The 17,874-nt window shown below is 37.2% G+C and overlaps 1 protein-coding gene across 16 annotated transcripts in view; it reads right to left on the bottom strand.

Annotated features, from left to right (window-relative positions):
- The window catches only part of ATP2B2 (ATPase plasma membrane Ca2+ transporting 2), a 442,035-nt gene that overhangs the window by 326,116 nt on the left and 98,045 nt on the right, over positions 1-17,874 (bottom strand). For 14 of the 16 annotated variants that reach the window (XM_087743155.1, XM_087743162.1, XM_087743156.1 and 11 more), the window contains exon 2: positions 3,824-3,875. The exons of the other annotated variants lie outside the window; for them this stretch is intronic. The gene's annotated coding sequence lies outside the window, so the exon portion shown is untranslated. The remainder of the gene's footprint in view (positions 1-3,823; positions 3,876-17,874) is intronic. 16 annotated transcript variants of the gene reach the window in all.

The following is a 17,874-nucleotide window of genomic DNA, read 5'->3' as shown; positions in this document are numbered from 1 at the left end:
TAATATGCATAACACTCCCAAAATTGAATGAACTTATAGAAATAAAAAGAGCTTGTTAAAAGCATCATTTAAGGACACCTCAATAGCTAATTGTTATCACATTGCAACCAGAAGTTTCTGAACAGCTGCCTATTGAACACTTTCACTGACAAGTTATTGTTTAGATAAAATACCATATCCACCCTGCACAATGTCTGTACTGGAGAGGATAGTACACTGAAAACTGATACTATTCTCAGTCCATAATAATAATAATTTAAAAATATATGGGAGTTAAATCAGTCAATTGTTAGAGTACAGTGTGGAAAAACTTTTGAATAATGAAAATCAAAAATTACTTTTTTTTCTGGCTTATACCAATACTATACTAATTACTGACTGTATAGTACTATCTTTGACAAGAATTTATGTCATTTAGAACTACTGCCTGTAACTACACTGGTGTCAACAGAAGTGAGCAAACATGCTGTTAGACAGGACTGTATTATCTGGATACAGAAATTTAGGGCAGATCCCAGATATTTTCACAGAGAATGCTATACACTTTTCTTTTTTTAAAATTCACAGGACACTGCTCTGTGCATTGGGAATGTCAGTGGGTTTCTGAAAGTGGTACTGTGTTTGTGGTACTGCTCGTTACCATTGCTGACAATCTCCAAGACATGCATGTCACTAGGAGACAACACAGAAACTGTCTCACCAAATGCAGCTTCACATTAAATGCCTTCTTTAATGGAAGCTGAAAAACACCACACACTGTTCAGGATGATGATTAAAAAAAGAAATCAAACAGTTAAGATCTGTCTGATTAATTGCTCTACTTAGCTAATTTGATAAGCTCTCAGTCAGTTTTCTGTGCCTCCTTCATTGGCTTGATCTACTTTGTAAATTAATCTAATTATGAACACCTGCAATCAAACGTCCCATCTCTGCAGAAGTTATACAACTCTTATTCATACACAGCATTTTAAAAGGTCAGTTAAAAAAAAAAAACATCTTGCCACAAGAAGCATTTCTGGGATACAAGGAAGGCATACAATAAGGGTCATATTCAGTAAGTACAGGAACCACTCCCTGCACTCTCCAATGTTTCATTCCCACTCTATTTGGTAATATAAACTGTATTCTTCAAGAGAATTCTAATAAAAATTACATTACAGCAGACAAAAGATGACAAATGATTCAAAGTAATTGCAAACCCCAAACCACATTAATCAGATAAGCCATACATCAGAAGGTGAATAATAATGCCAGGTTCAATTTAGAGTACCATGGGTATCTGAAAATAAACTGGGGACTTTACAAAGAAAGCTCGGTATTTTTATACCATATTAGAAGCATGTAAACTGATAAAACTATTTGGAAAAAAAAAAGTTCAGCATCATGTATAGTGGACATATTTTAGATAATAAAAGATTAACTGTGTATTTATGAGCCTAGATGTATGACTTACCCTTGATTCACAACTGATAAGCAATCCATTTATATTTGCACCAGTTCTTCATACAGGACAGAATTATTTGCAAATATAGTACAAACACAAAAGCTGCACTGCAGTAATTTTGGAAGTATGAACTGGAAGCTGATTTTCTTTTTTAAAACTAGTTGTACGGATAGCTTTAATTGATCTCTGATTGCTATTTCATCCTAATTTTTTCTTGTGAATATCAATTAGAAACAAAAGGAAGCACCAATTTTACCTGACTATGCAGATTTTTTGATACTAGATTTGTAATTCCTTTTCACAGTTATTTTGTGTGCAGAATTTTCGGTACTCTGTTTTAATCATCATTTTCTCCCTCCCAAAACCATTAAAGAAAGACTGACTTTTTCCATCACAATCAGAAAAGTTACAGTTCAGTTTATCTGGGTTTTCGTGCTAGCCTTCATAAAATGTGTTTAAAAAAATCAGACTCACAATAATACTGACAGACTTGCCTAACTCATAAAAACAATTTGCATTAGTAAAATTTAATTATAAGCCCTTGAGATTACAATGGTTTCTTTTATTTGTTGTAAAAAATATTTTAGCTAAGCAATGCCAAGCTTGGGGCCTTATGCACTAATTGTGTAAAGAAAAATTATGAACTCCTGCTTTAGAGAACATCTACAAAGCTTGCAGTGGATTACTGCTAGATGGATTCTAAAATGGAAGACACTTTTATCATACCTCAGAGCACAAAACATTGGTCCAATATTTTAAAACTGAGAATATAAGGAAGTGAAATTATTAATAGAGCCATTAACTGTCTTTGTGGGGCTCTCAGATTAATTAAATTGGCAAAGTCAGTGCTAAGATCCTCACAGCCTATCCAAACCTCCAGCAAGCACCCACAAAATAGTAGAACTGCTCCAAGTATCACTATGTTGTACAGAAGACTACGGAAAAAAACTCATGCATTACATGGAAAAGTTGCTAGAATGAGGGAAGAGTGTATAAAACAAACCAAAAACCGGAAATATAGAAACTTCGGCATTAAAAGACCTGACAGATGTTAAGCCTTTGTTCTTGCATTAACTCTTATTCCAGAGAGATGAGTAATTAAATGTAATATGCAACTGAGCAAGGGTTTGTCCTTGGTCACGATCTACAAAGATGCACATAAACCTTTACCGTTGGCTGTTCAAGATGCTGCAAGCCAAATGATTCCCACGGGTAAGTGTGTTTATTAAGAAGCCGATGATATGTTAGGATTAAACATTTTTATTCAGGAAGGAGCAGTACACTTATGAATGTATGTGACTGGACTCTCAGAAATACCAAGAAGAAGCTTAACTGAACGTGTCTATTGATTACCTTGACAGCTTAATAAGGCAGATTTTCAATGGCTGACTGAACTTAAGTGAACTAGGGAAGAAGATTAAAAGACTGTGTCCCTTAAAGCCTTGGCCACTCCTCTGACATCTCTAATCCCATCAGCTAGGGAAAGCTGTTTATTAACTTCTGGTCTCAGAGGCAGAGGTCACTGAGTAGCACAGACATCCTTTGGCAGGTAAAGGAGAACTTGCGAGGTAGGAGAGGAAAAAAAAAGAAAAGAAAAAAAGAGGGGTGGAACCACATGAGGATTCAAGCTACTTCTAATAAAAAGCAAGAGGAAAAATAATTAATTTGAAAATACGTATCAGTAAACGCCAGAAATACAGAAGGTGTCTTCTACTTAACAGCTCAGAAAAGAACAGAACATAATCAGAAACCATTTGATAAATGTGAGGCTGAATTCCAAAAGCTAGTTTATTTTCATGTCATATCCATAATAAAAGTGGTAATTTGCTAATATTTGGAGAAGGGGAATAGAAGAAACATGTGCTGCTTTGGAGGGGCACAGGGGCTTATTTTGCCTATACCAAATGAGTTTATGAAATATTTTTAACTGAGTTATTTTAAGTGCCAAAGAGTTGGCAGCCATGGAGAATTACTTGGCATACATAAAGAGCCTGAAGACATAGAGCCTGGACAAAATGGGATTTGCTGGACCCCAAGCTGGGCCTTTTGCGTTACTGTTTGCATCTTGTCATTTGGGGACCAGTCATGAATTAGGATGCCACTGCATTACTTAAACTACAAAAATGCTCCTGTACTGCACTGTCTGTAATTTTTAACGTAACCATTGAAACTTTGAGGCCGTTACCAGACTCTTCTCAGATTTTTAAAACTAATTTTGCACTGCATGTTGTATAAAACTGGAAATTTGTCAGTACAAAAGATAAAGACTAAACTCATGTCAGTGTGTTTATGATTATTGCAAATGACTGACTGACAAAATAATGTAATATCTCCTGGAATGATAATGTATGTAACTTAACAAGATGAAATAAGGCTTACCATGAACATAGTGCACAGCGTGATGCAATCTTTGTGCCACAGCATGCAAGCCCTAATAAAAATAAAGAAAAAAATAATTTCAATCTTGAAAATATGAATTATGACTAGATACAATGAATGTAAAATCAGAGAAAAAAGCAGTCCAACCATTTAAAAGCATCTGGTTTCGTTTAGATCCAAATGGTTTTATTGATCTCTTCTGTATTACTCCCTAACTGCAAACTTAAAAGTGAGTCTTAAAAAAAAAAACAAAAAAAACCCTAACACATCTTCCAAGAGAACTGAAGTGTTAAAAATTGTCTCATTCCAAAAAAATCAAAATAATAATACACGTAAAAGCTATTACACTTGTTGCCATTTATAATTATCCTGTAGTACCACTGAGGTCTATAAGTCTTAAATAGAACTGGTAACCTCAATTTTTCTTAGAATCAAATATTCTGAAGGAAAAAAGGTCTAGTAAATAAATATATACATCAATCAGGGTATATGAAAGTTTTACTCAGTTACTTTTGGAGGAGATGAAAACAAACATCTCTTCCAAGAATTACATCAAGACAAACATCTGGATATCTCTCTGGTTCACAAATCTAACTACAGGATTACTAGATTTTCAACAAAGAATCTATTTAAAAACCTTCTGGAGATGATTTTAAGTAAGCAGAGACATAATACTCTATGTGTATCACATTTGTCAAGACACAACTTGATAAGCATACAGTCTTGTTAAACATACCATCTTACCACTAGTTAGATAATTGTTTCACTAAGCTGTGAGATTTAGGCAGTTACATAGCAATGGCAGCCTTCTAAGAGTTTCAGAATAGATACATTCAGTATCAATTTCTCTTTTTCAGCTTTTCGAAGCACTATTGGAGCATAATAAAATGATACACAAACTGAATGTACATTATGCTACTAACAGCCAAAAAGCAATTCTTCGAACCTATGAGTTTCACTGTGAACACTGCACACCTGTTCAGGTCAGAAAATAAAAGGACAATACAACTTATTTGAGAGTCAAGGCTAGGTTAGGTAGGTGACACAATATAAATGAAACTGAAATCTGGCCAAAAAAAAGGCTAACCCACTTGATAGAAGTGCCATAGAATCTAATTACTACAAGTGATCAAAATACCTTTCTTTCATCCTATGCTAACAGAAGTACTTGCAGTAGTTCCAAGGCAAACACCTTCCTCCACTACCTGGGCTACCAACATCAGTTTTCCACATTTATTCTGGAGATTTCCCATGATAGCAATACATGAAAATGGCTGAAAACTAGAGCTCTATCATTTTGCATTGCATGCACAATACTGGAACTAAGCAAAAGCAGTCCATCTTCTCCATAAACTGGCAATGCAATCCGTGCATCGGATACCATTCCAGGCAATTTGCAGGTAACTCCAAGAATCAAACTAATTGCAAACAGGGAGACATATTAGAGGACAATATCTAAATGCAATAGCTTTAAAGTACAGCAAGTCAAAACAGCTTTAACAGCAGAGATTATAATGATGCAAAGCAAATTAAATAAGAAGGGGGACTCCCAGTGCAGGACTCAAAAGCAGCACAGATGCAGTCACAGTGATGAGAATAATTAGCTCTGTTTTGTCTACACCATAGTTCCCAATGCTTACTATTTGAGGCTTAGGTTGCAAAAAGTGTCTTTCTGCCTAACATTACAGGTATGTCATTAAACCTCCTGCCTCCATTTGCCTCATCAGTAAAGTACTTCCACTTCTATAAGACTGGTTTTGAGTATAAATTCAGAAGATAACGTAAAAGTGCTCAAACATTAGGGTGATAAATTCAGATAAATATCTAATCAGTATTCTTAATATTATTTCTCTGACTCTATAAAGACTCAACATTTCCAGACCAGGAAAGACAACAAAACCATAGTCCAGGATTATAAAACTATAAGTCCTGGAGTAATCAGAACTAGTTTTAAAATGCATCGTTGCTTTGATCAGGGATTACTTAAGGCTCCATGAGATCAATATTTCTTTATGCTTTCATCTGGCATTCGCAGAGTTTTGGAAAATTATATTTGTTAAAGGAACTGCACATTGCTGTAAAATTCCCTGTAAAGGAGTTTGATCTGAGAAAGCCAGTCACTCACGAAAAAAATTAGATTCATACAAAATTTATTGTTAATAAAAACTTTTGTGCTTCATTTGTTTCCCTAAATAGCTTAAAGCCTTGCTGGAGCAGAAATTCAGGATACCGTCATTCATTTGCTACAGTTGGCTGAAAATATGAATAACCATACAGAAATTGATAATCAAAGAATTTGCTAGAGAGGAAAGTAGTTTACTGATTTTTAAGACTGTTTTTGATGAGGGAAAGGTTTCATCCTCCCAAGTGAAACTGAAGATTGAACTATAAAGAAATTGATGTGAGTTCCCCCTTATTCAATACCCTAAAAATTTGGAAGAGTCACAGAGGTGGCAAAGGCAGATTCTTCATCAACAAACCAGTTTCTTATGAGAAAGAAAATAGATTCTGTTCGGGGTACAAGGGCACAAGAGAAATTTCATTAAGTATTAAAGGATTTTTCTAAAAGGGGAGGCGAGGGAAAGACAAGGTTCTTTTGGCTCTCTTTCAATCAGCTCTGGGATGCTCACCTGTTACCAAATGTCTTGAGAACTTTTTTTTTATTTTATTTAAAAAACAAAAACAAAAACCAGATACTTCTCTTTATATTTTGGGCTGCTTAAGTGACTTCACAATGTAAGTCATAGCAGTTAGAATCTACTCCAGCCTGCTCCAAGAACTGTACCCCTACCAGGTGTTTCCACACAACTACAATGAATCCATACTTCTTGCAAATGATGCAAGAGCAGAACTACAATGGCTCCAAGTTTAATGAACTAATCTGAGGATGATTAAAGACTGGTTGTAGATACTCAGGGATATATCAGTTGCAGACTCACTGATGCCAAGTGAAACCTGTACAATATTGCATGGTGCCTTCCTGTAGACTCAGCACATATGCTATGCATGCTTGTTCATCCATTGTACCACACCCAGTCCTAACCTCATCTAAAGTCAGTATTTTCATCCAAGTATACTGCTCGTATGGTTTGTTTTGTTGTGTGGCATGTTGTTTGTTTGTTTTGGTTTTTGAACACTGATGAATGCTCAGGCAAACAAAGAAGGCCTGCAACTATTTTATAGCCTCCTGAACTCACTAGTAATGTTGCAGTTAAACATATTTTTTAACTCAATCTTAGAGATTATCTTGTACTGCTAAAATTGTATCATTTATCCAGTATTCTGTGGCAATTTAGGAATAGCACTCAATAGGTTTATTTTTAGTAAGTGTACCTCATTCACACATTTTGTAGTGCTGCACAGAGATCACTGATCTATATGCATGACTGCAGTGATAAGATCTGGCAACATTCTTTAATCACTGTTTAAACTGTTCTAGTCGTGTGCTTCAAGCAACATACAATTATTCCAACACCTAGAAAGAGCTTTTCCACTTGCAGTATTTTCCACTACTCAATATGTGTACCCTTGCCATCTGATAGTTAAGATTTTCCATTATTTCCTTTATTTGATTTACTCCTTTACAGCCAACAGAGAAAGCACGTACATATAGTTCACAAATGATAGCTTAAATGTAATTTGCAAAGGCTATAATGAGAGATTCTTATTTTGATGTACAAATTGATGAGGACCAGGCTGAAAAATATGTTGTCCATATTACATACTTAGATAAATATAGAGAATGATCTCTGTAAAGACAAAAACTTTAACAAAATTAGAAAGATGACATCAGTATTTGGCATGATACTGAACAAAGCCAAACTTTATACTGTAGCTTAGACAGATCAAAGTTGCTTTGTATTTTTCAATTTACAACAAATTCCAGTAAGATATGCTCACTGCAGCATCACTGAATTTCTGTCTATTTTATCTCTAAATGTCCTAGAATGCTGCTGATATACAGTAACATCGCTTAAGATAAACAAAATAAATTGAATTTGTTAACGTTATCATCGATGTAGATTTTGAATCAAGCATAACGCTTTTGTTAATATAAAAGAAGGCAGAGCTTTGGGTGAAGCAGGGATAAATAAAAGTCAGCAGTATTAGGACTGCCTCTGGGAGGAAAGGCATCCTGCTGGCAAAGTGCTTTCATCTTGTGCAGTGGAAGAGACCTCAAAACCCCACTCCATTTGGCTTTTGCATCCTAGGTCAAAGGTTATTAATGCTTGAACACAGAATGAATGAAACTCTAGACCAAGTAAAGCAACATGCCATTTTTCTAAAGTGGACACTCTATCATATAATATATACAGTATGAGGGCTGTGGCATTAGCAGAAATTCCATAATGAACTATGCATCTGCAATTCAAGCTGGTAGAGAAATGAAATCACAACATTTGCAAATCAGGGAAGACAACAGGAAAGACAAACTACACTGATACTTGAAAAATACATTACCATGGAAGGAGGAGAAATTATTTCCTTAATGAAATGGTTATTTTGAGGAGTTTTTTCTTCCACTACCACCCCCCTGCAATAGCACTACAGACCTCTACTACACCTTCAATTGTTTCCACCTTCTATAAATGTAGTATTACTTCAAGTTTAGCTTACAATGTGAAATGCATCTCATCCTTCTTACAATTTCCCAGGATTTCAGTATATGTAATTATAGCATTACAAAACAAAACTGACAGCCTATGTGTTAGCTCAATATGTCAAAAAGACAGGCAGTAAAGCCTCTCAGTGGCTGTGGTACATCTACTGTCATCTCTCATCAGATGATGAACTGGAAAAGCAGCAAGTGACGGGTTTCCTTGTTCTATTATATGAGTCAAGGGCGTTGTTCTAAAGAGGTTGCTGTCTCTCAGAAAATACCTAGCTAGAAATGTAAGCTGGAAACATTGCCCGATAGCAGTCATATATTTTCAAACATGCAAACCTGGTGCTTCCTTTATCAAAGTGACTGACATTAAAATCAAGGTGAAATTCCAGGCACCTTGAGTCTCTCTTGAAGCTAGAAGAGAGCTGTAGGCACCAAACAGACAACACTTCTCTTCTTGGTCATGAAAGTTATAGACGCATTAATTAAAACAATCCCATTCATTTTACTTGGAGATCTGAGATCACCGATGCCCTCACAGATGCTTTATTTCATTAGTGACCTCAGCTGTTAGGAATGAGAAGACAGCAGAGCTCATCATAAAAGTGTTACTGTACAATGTCAAAACCACATCTGGAAGTGACTATGCCTCAGTGTTACAGAAAAGCCTTGGTTGAGACTTCACAATATACTGAGTACTTCTTTGGGGATGTTTTGTCAATGGAAATGTTACTCTGGTGGAGGGAAGGGAAAAAAAGGTTTGGGGTTGGGTTGTGGTTTTGGTTTGTTGGGTTTTTGTAGGTTTGGGTTTTTTTCTTTCTTTACTTTGTCTTTATTTTAAAGATGCAATGTTGGCATTCAACACCTAAGAAACTGTCCTGGTTTCAGCTGGGATAGAGTTCATTTCCTTCCTAGTACCTGGTATAGTGCTGTGTTTTGGATTTAGTAGGAGAATAATGTTGATAACACACTGATATGTTAGTTGTTGCTAAGTAGTGTTTAGACTAGTCAAGAACTTTTCAGCTTCCCACGCTCTGCCAGGTGCACAAGAAGGTGGGAGGGGGCACAGCCAGGACAGCTGACCCAGACTGGCCAAAGGGCTATTCCATACCATATGACCTTGTGCCCAGCATATAAACTGGGGGGAGTTGGCCGGGGGGCGGCATTCGCTGCTCAGGGACCGGCTGGGCATCAGTCAGCGGGTGGTAAACAATTGCATTGTGCATCACTTTGTATATTCTTTTATCATTATTATTATCATCATCTTATCTTCCTTTTCTGTCCTATTAAACTGTCTTTATCTCAACCCATGGGTTTTACTTTTTTTTTTTTCCCCAATTCTCTCCCCCATCCCACAGGAGGGTGGGCGCAGATGTGTAGCAGAGGGTGAGTGAGCAGCTGTGTGGCAGTTAGTTCCCGACTGGAGTTAAACCATAACAGAAACAAATACTGACTTAAATCCACAATATATTTATATACGCAAGTATTTCATACAATGACTGTTCTGTATGTTAATTTAAGGCAACAAATATGAATGGACAACTTTACCTGAATCATACAATAGATCCAGATTAATTTGATGTTAAAATTTCATTAGGTACAGTTGTGCATTTGTTGACCTTGTTTAAGATATTAATCTGTATTACCTATTTTATTCAAAGGCCATCTATTGTAGATTTAAAACAGGGAAAAAAAATCATGTAAGAGTCTTTTAAGTGGTATGCTTCTTTGCTCCCCTGAAGTATTCCGTTTTAATAATGAAACAGGTATTTAAGATTTTAAGTGCTAGAATCAAAGCCATATATTTCAAAAGATTCAAGGCGATGTCCGACCTTCATTTGCCTCAACATTATTCATATCCCAAGTGGCTGAACTTCTGTTCTTCTGAAATTGTTTTGGTTATAAGAACATTTAGTCACTCAAAAGGCATAGTACCATCTTTACCACAGACATATATTTTCTAAATATTCCATTTTATTACTAACAAATGGGGTTGAATTTGTAGCAGAACTCAAACAATTTCAAAGAAACTAAAACAACTGCAACCCAGCTTACGTGCAAATTCCTTCACTGTTTGTATTTACTAGCACTTCATAAATTGGAGTTATTACCAATCCCTTTAATAATTTATCTGTCTGATTCTAGAAGATTATCTGGGCTAGAAGAATCCTCAGATAAGAACTACTATATGATATTATAGAGCTTTACAGCTCTATGTACATATTTATATATGCACAAAAAAAACAGCTGGATGGCTGGGCCCGAAGAGTTGTGGTGAATGGAGTCAAATCCAGTTAATGGTCATCACAAGTGGAGTTCCCCAGGGCTCAGTATTGGGACCGGTTGTGTTTAATATCTTTATCAATGATCTGGACGAGGGGATTGAGTGCACCCTCAGTAAATTTTGCAGATGACACCAAGTTGGGCAGGAGTATTGATCTGCTGGAGGGTAGAAAGGCTCTACAGAGGGATCTGGACAGGCTGGATCAATGGGTCGAGGCCAATTGTATGAGGTTCAACAAGGCTCAGTGCCGGGTCCCACACTTGGGTCACAACATCCCCATGCAATGCTACAGGCTTGGGGAAGAGTGGCTGGAGAGCTGCCTGGCGGAAAAGGACCTGGGGGTGTTGGTCAACAGCCGGATGAATATGAGGCAGCAGTGTGCTCAGGCGGCCAAGACGGCCAATAGCATCCTGGCTTGCATCAGAAACAGTGTGGCTAGCAGGACTAGGAAGGTGATAGTGCCCCTGTACTCGGCACTGGTGAGGCTGCACCTCGAATACTGTGTTCAGTTTTGGGCCCCTCACTACAAGAAAGATGTTGAGGTGCTGGAGCGTGTCCAAAGAAAGGCAACGAAGCTGGTGAAGGGTCTAGAGCACAAGTCTTAAGAGGAGTGGCTGAGGGAACTGGGGTTGTGTAGTCTGCAGGAGGCTGAGGGGAGACCTTATTGCTCTCTACAACTACCTGAAAGGAGGTTGTAGCGAGGTGGGGGTCGGTCTCTTCTCCCAAGTAACAAGCGATAGGATGAGAGGAAATGGCCTGAAGTTGCGCCAGGGTAGGTTTAGGTTGGAGATTAGGAGAAACTTCTTCACTGAAAGGGTAGTCAGGCACTAGAACAGGCTGGTCAGGGAAGTGGTTGTATCCCCATCCCTGGAGGTGTTTAAAAGATGTGTAGATGTGGTGCTTGGGGACATGGTTTAGTGGCCGACTCCGCAGCACTAGCTTAACGGTTAGACTCAATGATCTTAAAGGTCTTTTCCAACCTAAATGACTCTATGATTCAACATAGATACTAGACTGTTTTCTCCCAGAGATCAGTTCAGTGATCCAACAACACTTCTAGACAGCTTAAGGCTGTACACCCTATAAAAACTAGTTCAAAAAGGAATGAGATTCACCTCTCAAAGTCTCAAAAAACGTAATTTGTGTTTGAAAAACAGGTTTTTTATTAGAAAAAACATAGTTTCTTATTTCTGAAAGCATAAGTCAAGGACTAACAAAATGCTGCTTTTCAGGCATTCCCAGATAGAAATCACACATTTCTTAGGCATGTAAGGCTTCTTGGCTATTTACAGCGCTGCCCGTGTGTCAAGCTGGCGTTCAGCCAGCAAACAGCACAGTAGCCAGCTCCCGCATGGCTAACTGCACACAAAAAGGGAATCAAATGGAGGATCCACATGCTGTTAAACTACTGCCATCTACCTCTGCTGTAAGGCGTCCTTACACTGTGACAGCATGGACACATTCACACCACATGTCTCATTATGCTAAATCAAACCTGCTATCAACTATGTGCCAAAAGGAGAAAAAAACCCGAATTTGTAAACATTTTAGGGGAAGAAATTACATGACCATAGGCTACAATGGCTACAAATAAGAAAGACATACTTGCAACAGACCAAAAAATAAAAAAAACAAATCCACACAGAGTACAAGAAAATACGTTTGTTGTGCCCTGCATTATGTAACAGCAATGCCTCCAAGCCTTCTGCACGACAGCAGAAGCTGTCAACAGGGGGTAAGCAAAACCACAAAGCAAGCAACCTGATTTAGCAAAAAAATGCAAGTCACTCACTTATCTCAACAAATGACAGGTTTAATGAACACAGCCACTCTACAGATATTTTCATTTAGCAAGCATTTGGAAACAAAACCGCTTGTGGGAAAGAGGAGTTCGTCATTCTCCCTCATTAGTCTTAAACTCATCAGCTAGGAAGGGTTCTATTATCCCAGCCCTGTGGATAAGCCACTCCTTTGTTTCATCTCATTTATAATTTTTCAACATCTTTCCACGAAACAGAAGTATCATGCCAAAGTCCAAATACTCTTTCCACTATAGCTATTATTAAATAGTATGTATTCCCCCACCTTACTTTTTGTACAACTTGCCATTGGTACTTTCGAGCTTTAACTTCCCTCACTGTATAATGAATGGCTCTCCTTAGACATGGCCCCTTTCTCTCCTTTCTACTTTCTTAATATATGTAAATGTACAACGAGAATTTTCAAAGCCATCTAACAAACCTGGGTATCAATTTCTCATTAGAAATCTCTGCAGTAGCTCTGGGAACCTCAGCCTCCCTCTGTGATTTTGTTAAAAGAAAAAAATCCACTTAAGTGGTCAAGGAATCACTGAAATTTTTATTGTATAGATGTATTTTTTTTAATTTATTCATGAAGAAATATTTTTAAAGACTCTGTTCAGTTACAGAGGATTTAACATAGTGTTATTACATAACTAGTTCAACAGCTTCCCCCACCATGTACTTTTCTCTGCATGTAAATTTTTTTGAAGTTATTTCTAAGGCAATAACTCGATATCAAAAGTTTAATTTCAGAGTGTGACAGATGACAAATATCTTCTTCCTATTTAAGTGCTCCCCCCACAGTGCTATTCTAGTCTGTGCAGAATATAAATGACCAACTGAAGAAAAAGAAAAAAGTTAATTATGAAATATTTTCATAAGAATCTAGTCAAAAGCATTTTTCAACGTTTTTCATTAAAATCCACGTTTAAGAAAGAATTAATACAAGGGAGGGAAAAGTTACCCTCCCCAAATGATGCTGATTAAAGTACATTTCTTCAAGAGCTTCAAAGATTTGCTTAGCAATAAATCACTCTGTTGTCTCCTCCCAAGGAAAAAAATATGCCTTTAGAATTTATGGTAGCCACATTTATTGTAAATACATTTATGACACTGCAACAAAGGAATGTCACCAGACTGCTCCATGTATACAGAAAGGACTAATTTCTGCAACCCTCTTTTAGTATAAAGGACTGCAATAAGTTTAACACAGAAGTTCAGTGTGTGCTTAAATGCTGAACTTGAACATATCTCAAAAGCCCATAGTACTGTAAGCCTTCATGTAAGAAAGATTAATCAACCTTAATATTAAACTCACCAAACTGTCTAGGAAGACTGTTAACCTTTTCAGTAATTCAAAGAAAATAGATTTAATCTACTGCTCTGCTTGCTGTTATACCAGATGTTCACAAGGACATCTCTGATTTTCACTGCGTCATAGGATGGGCTATGCTGTTAGTGAATTTTTATCACACTACTACTTTTTCAAATATTAAAGGATAACAAGAATCTTCTTTTTTGTGCTTCCTTCTGCTTTTTTTACCTGAATATGACTGGGAAGATTCTCAGCTGATGTGCACAGGAAAATAACTTCATTCCATTTGAGAGAATCTCTCTCAGCCATTAGAGAAAACCACGCATACACTTTAAGTCAACCCTCAAAAGAAAAAGGGCTGTAATTCTGTTCTCATTTAGTTTTGCTGGCTAGTGGAGCATTCATCCTGCTGTATAAAGGTCATATCCATAGTCAAGGCCTGCCAAGAGATAACCTGCAGCTTAGCTAAAGATCTTCTCACAAGAAAGAGCTATAAAACACTGAAATTACAGCAGTTTGCCAGGCAGGCAGATCCTAACCATAAGCATCTTACTGTGAATTTAGAAAACTAGAAGCACCCCCATCATTTCACACAGTGCTTTAACACACCTTCTTTTTATTTTATTCATATACATTGTTTGAGGGTAGGCTACAAGCACCTGTCTGCTGGGCACAGCGCAGCACTATGGGAAGATCTGAGCTCGAGTCCCAGTAAAAGCACAGACACACTTCTGTAATGCTGCTTCAGAGTAATTTATACTCGATAACAAAATTGTATCACTGCTGGTTCTGGAGTTAGCTCAGCTACCTCTACTTAGCATCCCACTTGCATTGCAGACATAATGGGGGATTTTCACAGTAGGTTTATTCATCAGATTAAGATGCCTGCCGGGACCAAAAGCTTAGGATCACTGAAAGAGTGATTAAAAGAGTTCCTAGAAAAGTAATCTGCGCATCCATTAGGTGCATCCAAACATTCCGGATTTGAGAAAGGATATATACCTCCCTATTCACAGAACTATGGTTAAACTGTTTTTCTGACAAAGTTTTACCTGCAAATTAATTTATTTTCTCTCTTAAGGTCTTCCAAAGCACCAGCAAAGTATGGTGACAACATTTCCAAGAAAGATTATTTATGCAAAGATGCCTTCCAGAATTTTCTTAAACTAAGTTCAAAGCTGGTTTTCCCATCACTTATAGTAACCATACACATAATTATTCATTATAAATTGTTATTAATTACTCGTGCTACAACTTGAACTACTGCAAGGAATCTTCCCACTGCAGTCCCATACCACATACCACTCTTGGAGAATGAAAAAAAGAAGCAAAAAGAAATATAGGCAATCAGAGGATTTGCACCAACTAAATTGATGTCCAGAGGCATCATGAAACACTGAACATTAAAGACTGCCGATATATCAGAACTCCTTCAGAAATGAAAGACTGGAGAAAATGAAACACACAGATATACCCCAGTTTCATCACAGTGATCTGTAGATAATGCATTCTGCTGGCCAAAGGAGTATTACCATTCTGTTCCATGTTATAAATATAGTAACCGTGATACATAAATGCAGCTCCAACATAGCTTTCAATTGTGTGTTGGCTGATTTTGACCCCTCTAGCTCAAGGAGAAAAAAGAATTTCCCCTCTTCGAAGGGAACAAGTATGGCTGCTGCAGCACATTCAGTCGATTATTAACAAGAATTCTGGAACGAAATTTCTAAGTGGATACATACTTACCAGGAAAGTAAACAGATATTACAGGTAAAGCCTATGAGGAAGAAAAAAAGGCTGTTGTTTAAGAGACAGTTCGACAATCTCAGAGTTCCTGGAGTTATTAGAATTTAACCACCTCCCTTAACATTTGTTGTTTGTTGTTATCGTTTTCTCTATTTCTAAAGAAAGAGTTCCAGAGTTTTCTTGATACAGATCAGAAAAACCAGTGCAGATAAAAGGAAATAAGCCTGATGAAACATCTCTATCCCCAATTAGAAGCATAATACTTTGATGTCATCATGTTTCCTTTTCTCATTCCTTTCCTTCCCTTCTTTTTTCTGCTTTGATGTCACCAACAAAAAATTTTGGTCAGGGCAGACTGAAAACTGCCTAATGAAGTTCCAAAGTAGTATAGCCAGAATTCTTCTCAAATTATTTCTGGTCTAATTTAAAGCAACAATTCTACAAGGAACAGGATTATAATCTTGATATGGTGGTATTTGTTATTGTAGAAAGATACAAAAATTTGCAGAAGATTAGATATTTCTGAATACTTCCTCTGATCTTGCAATTACAGTTCCTTTACAGCAGCAGTTTTCTCAATAATAACAACAATAATAAACAAGGTAGTTTTGGAGTACGTGAATAACGATGGAACCATAATGGCAATTTGCAAACATTTTGTACGTCCTCATACTAAGACATTATGTATGACAAGCAGCATCTGACACAGATTTCTCTGTAAATTAATCGGTTGGCTTTTTATGCAAGATGTTATGCTTTGCCTGTTTATTAATGCCTATGACTCAAAAGCAGCAATCAATTAAATTTTCTTTGATTAACTAAAATACAGAAATTATTTTCATGGCACATACAGAAGTGGTTCAAGATGAATTATTTTGATTACAAAGCTGACAATAGGCCACTTTATCAATTAAAATGTAACAATGAGATGCCAGTGAAAGTTTTTCTTGTGGTTGACAGTTACCTCCATTCTTAAACTATTCCTTTTACCGTCTGTGGCTGGACTTTTGAAAGAATGTTTACAAGACCTGTTTGGAGGAATATTGTTTTGTCACCAGTATATTTTAAGGTGCCTAGGACTATTCCCTGCATTGGGGGAGTATTGTTTTGTTGCCAGTATTTTAACGTGCCTAGGACTATTCCCTGCAAGCCCTTCATAAACGAATTCACTGGAGCACACCACTACATACTCTTTTTAAAAACCAAGTGATTATAATCTCTCTTCTGTTAAAGGCAAAACAGTGGTCTTTCAGCAAAGCATGAAGGAAAAGCAGTAAGTATTTTAAAATATTTCTTAGCTCCTCAAGACTTCTCCCGCATAGCTTTCCCCCACACTATTGTCGCAAAAAGGCAACGCTGACAGCTCTTCAGGCTCCAGCAGGAAGCCACCCACACACAGATCCAGAAAAATTCTGCCTTGATAAACTGGCTTCTCCTGGCCAGGCCTCGACGTGACATCGCACCTCTTCCTACAGCAATATGGCGCTGGCAGGATCTCCCTCTGGGAACTTGTCATCTGCCACAGAAAGCGCTTTACAAACAACAGTGTTGCTTCCAGCCCACTTATCTATAGGATCCAGGAGCAGAGCAGGCTACAGTGCCTTTTATGAAGTCTCCCATTCCATGCCCTGTCTACCCTACCCTCAAAACACACTATGGCCTCAGGAGGTGAATTCCCCACGTGTTCTGAGAAGCCAAAACTAAGCTGACTGTGCTGCTTCCCCTCAGTGGCAGGAAGTTTTATGGGCAGGATCAGGGAGCACATGCAACTAGAAAATGTAGTCTGCTAGGTGTTACTATATTGCAAAAGGATAGCCAAACAGAGGCAAAATCAAGTTTATTCCCCATGATAAAGGGTGATCGTGCCAGCTTAGTTTCCTGATAATTACCTAACTGAAGATATTCATTAGTCACCAATATGCTCACAAATATTAGAATACATTTCAGCTGAAATTTTCTGTGACAAGGGGTTTTGCTAACCTCTGTAAATTTTCTAGGTTTAAAAAAAAAAGATCCCTTATTATGGATTAGGGATATTTATTTTTACTGACTGTGTTTCTGCACAGGGGAAACAACACTAGTTTAGAGTACATAGTTACCATAAATTGATTGTTCAAGATCATTTCTAAGTATGTGAACAAATACTGGAAGAAATACAGACAGAATACTGTTTTAAAGATTGTAACACTACTGTATTTATCTTCCTTTTCTGATAAACAGTGCGTTTTGACAAGAGAAAATGGACGGAGGATCCAAGGAAATAAAACCGCTGCCATCACCTAAAGGAAATGTAACATG

Source organism: Nipponia nippon, unplaced genomic scaffold, assembly GCF_047370975.1.
Source record: "Nipponia nippon isolate SJK-2023a ecotype South Korea unplaced genomic scaffold, ASM4737097v1 scaffold_9, whole genome shotgun sequence".
NCBI classification, from domain to species: Eukaryota; Metazoa; Chordata; class Aves; order Pelecaniformes; family Threskiornithidae; genus Nipponia; species Nipponia nippon.
This window is presented reverse-complemented; position numbering and strand designations above follow the sequence as displayed.